Below are 5,259 nucleotides of genomic sequence, written 5' to 3'. Positions count from 1 at the left end.
TACATTTTAACATCATAATAAATATACATTTTACCATACATAATAAACGTGGCATTATTACATTTCAATGGAAAATAAAATTACCTTTTACGTATAATAAATATACATTAATATACGTAATACTAGGGTCGGCCTGCCCTACGGGCGGGATATACTTTACTTGTGATCTAGGTTATTATTTTTTGTAAAATTTTGTGGTTTGTGTTTTAAGTTTTTTTTAGCAAGAGATGTGTATGATACACTGCAAAAAGTCATTCTACATCACATAAATTGTATCATAAAAACAAATGATATCAATTTGAGACACTTATTAATAAATGAAACAAAATATTTTTTGAAGTATATTTGAATTTTGAGAAATTCTAAGTATATTTGATTATCCGAAAACCAAACCGAAGTAAATCCGAACCAAAATTTATAAATATCCGAATAGGGTTGAAAATTTTATCCCTGAAACACGAATATACCCGAACCGGACCCGAGACCCGAAACGAACTCGAATGAATACCCAAACGCTCAAACTTATTTATATATACGTTTTATGGTAGTTATTCGTGAGTTTCTAAAAGTCCCATGCAAGTTACATTTTGAATATTGGTATAGTTGCTTTGTTTTAAAAAATAAAATATTGGTATAATTAATGGGATAAATTTTATTTGTATTCTACAACCGTTTCATGTGTACGTTTGTAACTTATCCTCGCACTCGGGTGGCTTAGACCCTATAATGATGTCTTCTAGCTTTTAAATTTCTTTATTGTTTCTCTCTATAGTTGAAGGTTAAAACAGAAGCTAAAGTTGAGGTAAACTGAAGCAATTGTCTCATTTGCTTTCTTGATTTCCATCTAAATTCATTCTTACTGGGTTTTTTTTTGTGTTATTGTTTCTTTGGACAAAAAACTCTATAAAAAAAAACTAAAGCAAAGCAATATCTTCGATCAGATGAAGTTTATAAATTTCTTCATATGTTTATAGTAATAGCTTGCTTATAGATTGTACATATCATTGATGTGGCACCTTCTTGACATTATGTTAGATATAAGATACCAATATATGTTTTGATATTTGGTATACGAATAAAATATTAGGATTTATATACAAATTTTGGTTTAAGTAAACTATTTTAGAGCTGCTGTATAAAGTCTCTTCAATAGATTTATCTAAAGGATTTGTCGTGTAATATGTTTCATATAATGCAGCAAAAATTAAATATAAACATTAAAGTATAACAGAGCATCAGGATGATCTTTTCATTGACTTTAAAACTGCACGAATTTCACATACGCAGTTAAAACAAATGCTGTGAAGATTGGAAAACTCAATCAGAATACATATGGAGAGAATCTCAAGAGGGAAGTTGAAACGGAAGCACAGCTAATCGTAGGAGAAGAAGAAGAGCGAGTGAGACCGAAAAAGATTTGGAAGCTGAGGCGTTAAGAGTTAGAAGAACCCTCTGATCTAGGTCCGTGTTCTCACATGAGTTGGTTGGTCAAGATGCCCTCCATACCCTTCACTGGAGACCTGAATATAAGCGGGTGAGTTTCCCCTGAACACGGACTCAAGTAGCTCTTCATACCATCACTGCAAGTAGTCCCAAGAACATCAGGAAACAGTTCGGGAAAATCGTAAAAGTTGCCAGTGTAAAATCAAACTAACCAGCTGACTTCATATTCATCAACCGTTAGGTTTAAAAAGATAAGAAAGTTATTTTTCATTTGATTTATGAAACTTAGCTCAGGTTCGATGTTCACCTTACCTTCTTCTATCTCCTAGCCACTCAATTGCCGACAATGCTTGTCAAGAGAGAAGATGACTTTGGCAAGAGTGCGACGTTGCTATGAAAAGAATGACTCACATACTGCCGTTTCTACACTTTTTTCATCCTGCATAACGAAAGTAAAACACTTGAAAGACAATCATTTAAGAAAACAGAACCTGATCTGAAGATAATCACTAAAACATTGGAGTGGAGGATTGGCACCTTTCTTACCTTTTTTGGCATTTTAATTTCATAAACAGTTGCTATTAACTCTCCATGACTGAACAACCAACTGGACCACATGAATGGCAGAAAACAACAAACATAAGCTCTCACGATCATAAGTTCAAGCCATTTGAGAGAGAAGTCTGAATATATATGAGACTAAATTGTCTCCCAAAGAGTAAAAATAAAATTTCGATATAAAATTCTGAAAACTCTGAGATTGAACGCTGTTTTCAAACCACGAAGATCATGCTCCTCCTAGATGACAGCTTTAGTTTAAAACTAAGATGATCAAACACATGTAAGAAAAGAAACGTAATCGACAAACGGATTCATAATTATATCTTTAATAGGCTCGTTAAAGATTTGGAAACAAAAGTCTGTCTGTTATGAGTATAAACGTCTGCGTTAGTTTTAAACTAAGATGATCATGAAGTTTAAGAACAGAATCACCTTAGCAGGAGCATGTCCACACCGTCAGCTCCGCTCATTTCCAAAAATCAGAGACCTTGACGGTTGAAGAACAGCGGCAAGCCTGCAAATCAGAGAGAACCATTGACGGATTAGCCATTATACTTATACTGGAAAATAAAATTCTATAAATATTAAGAATTGTGAGGATGATGCTAAAGGGTTGAAGGCTGGCCTTTTTATAGGTTGAGATCTACAATCTGGAAGAGAGATAAGAAGCATTAAATAATTAATCACCCTGGAGTGAGCAAACTCTTTTTTATAATAATATATACTGAGCCCGGTTTTTTGTTTGAATTTTAATTTTAATTATATATCTAGTATGTTTATTTTAAAATATAAATGATATAATCTTCATAAAAATATAAGTAGGTAGATAATTATAAAATAATTTTAAATTATTCAATGTTTTTTGTCTTAGGCAAATCAAAATTTTGTATTCATTTTTATTGGAAATTATATATAAAATGATGAGTAGAATGAACAAATATATTCATTGTATATTTAATTTTGTTATACATTTATTGTTTATTGTTTATTTATCAAATCCTGTTTTATTAATATATTATTAGTTTTCATAATATATTTCTTACAATTGTAACATGTTTTCTTACTATTATAGTAAATACAGTCAATTTAATATATTCATTTTTTAAATTAAAAGATGTATCTCCTTTTCTAAACAGTGACATCCAATGGTTTAAATAAAAAAATATTTTTTAAGTTTTATGATTTAAATACACTAAAAATTCCTTATAAAAATATATTAGTCTAAGTTTCATAAATTTTTAAATTTAATTTTTAAATTATTTTTATTTGAAAAAGTAATGTGTATATTTTATAAAAATATATTATAAAATGAAGTTAGAAGATTAGAATTCAAAATTGGTTGTTACAATAACACAAAGCATAAGCCTTTAGTCAAAATAAAATAAAATAACACAAAGCATATTTTGGATGGTACACAATAAGAAGGTGAATATATAATTAACTAAAATTAGTTGTGATTCAATTGTTTTTGTTTTATTTCAACAAACATTTTAACATTTTGAATCGTATTAAATTCTAGGCTAATAAATCTATGCAATATACACATTCTTCACCTTATATGAGATACTAAAATTAAACTGAAATACAGTTATTAATAATGATAGAATCAAATATTATATAATATTTTTTAAAAATATTATACAAAAAGGTTATTTTCCCAATTTAAGTGCAGTTGATATGGTAAAATATATCTCTTATAAAAAATATTAAATTAGTAATAAAAACTGGTGTATCATTTCAAGACACAAAATTCTAAATTTAGTAAAAACATAGATATTTTCCTTAAATTATTATTTTTTCTTAACCAATATTAGTATCATCTAATGTTCATCCATATTTTAACAAAATTATTGTTAATAATTTATTTATTTTAATATTTATTGGTTGAAAGACTGAAAATAGATAAAAACTATTTCAATATCAAATGAAATTTGATGAAAAAATTACGTCGCCTGTATATTTTATTATTTTGCCAATATTTGTATTTGAACTCATCATATTTTTTTTTGTAATGTGAACGAAATAGTAATATATGTTTTCCAGGCAAACTGATTGTTCATATATGATGTTTGTTTTCGTTTAAAAATTGTAATTCTATCAAACACAATCCGTTTGAAATTACATGAGTCGCCGACAAATGACTTTTTTGTATATAACAATTTCCTATATTTCCTTAAATATGATTTAAATAAATATTAAACCTTCCAAATGAAGTCTTAAGGAATAACATTATATTCAAAAAGTGTGAGAACTGAGAAGGTTGAAGCTGAACAATCAAAAGGTCTTGTTTAGAAACTAAACCAGTTAAACCAAAAAATTAACTACTCAAATTGTCAGTTGTTCTTGTAGTTTTTTTCTGTAGTATATGAATATCTATAGACTAAAATTTTTAGCCAAACCTTTCCCCTTTGAATTTTTTTTTCCAGACAAAAATGTTATACCATATGATATGTTATTCTCCAAAAGTGAACATAGACTTACTACTCGTTCGTAATTGAGAACAAACAATATTGGATAACACAACTACTAAGACTATCATTACCAAAATCATGTTTCTTTTTACTGGGTTGGATCAAAGTATAGTATCTTTTTTCTTGGGAGCCTTAATATAATAATACATCCTCTTCCTCCTTTAGTTCTAAGTACCTCTCCTAACTTCACCAGAAGAGAACGTATATGACCAATCACAGGTACAATACTGAAAGCACTTGTAAACCTTTAATAAATACGTATAATTTTTTGTGAGCAAAAATCTTGATTAAACATATTTTGACTGTCATTTACTTGCAAGTGAAGGATGTTTGGAAAAGTGATGTCCAAAAGATGCTCCTTATGCATTCCATGAAGCTGTACAAATACAGATCCATCGTGGCCTCCTTTTCTAAAGTGCTCTCATCCATAGAGTTGCTCCACAAATGCATGACTCTCTGCTCATTTTATCTGCTTTTGTATCTTAATACATCCGTCTCTGATCATATCCAACACGCTGGCCAGAGTGCAGAGGTGACAACCACCCCCAGGCTCCACACGACCCACTGGCACCGTACCAATACAACCCTTAAACATCCTGGAGTGGAAGACGGAGGCGCTTATCTGAGGGTCGCTTGGGCTCGTTGATCTGGTCAAAAACCTCAAGGAGAGTTGGTCCATTATACCAGTCAAGGTTGGTGGACGTCTCAATCATGTTGTCATCCTCAAAAGCAGAGATGGGGACGAATGGAATTTTTCAAGTGTCGTATCCAAACTTCTTTAAGT

At 30.0% G+C, this 5,259-nt stretch overlaps 1 long non-coding RNA gene across 3 annotated transcripts; it reads right to left on the bottom strand.

Annotated features, from left to right (window-relative positions):
- Nucleotides 1–1,225: 1,225 nt before the first annotated feature.
- LOC106320890 lies at nt 1,226–2,681 on the bottom strand. 3 transcript variants are annotated; one of them, XR_001265941.1, is made up of 4 exons: nt 2,437–2,681; nt 1,990–2,050; nt 1,756–1,882; nt 1,226–1,580 (listed from the first exon to the last, which is right to left on the bottom strand). It is a non-coding gene; the product is annotated as an uncharacterized LOC106320890 (long non-coding RNA). The 3 variants fall into 3 exon arrangements; XR_001265943.1 differs by having other exon boundaries at nt 1,756–1,903; nt 1,981–2,050; nt 2,437–2,575; XR_001265942.1 differs by having other exon boundaries at nt 1,981–2,050; nt 2,437–2,574.
- Nucleotides 2,682–5,259: the final 2,578 nt, after the last annotated feature.

Source organism: Brassica oleracea, unplaced genomic scaffold, assembly GCF_000695525.1.
Source record: "Brassica oleracea var. oleracea cultivar TO1000 unplaced genomic scaffold, BOL UnpScaffold01112, whole genome shotgun sequence".
NCBI classification, from domain to species: Eukaryota; Viridiplantae; Streptophyta; class Magnoliopsida; order Brassicales; family Brassicaceae; genus Brassica; species Brassica oleracea.
Note: the sequence above shows the minus strand (reverse complement) of the source record. Positions and strands in the feature narration are given on the sequence as shown.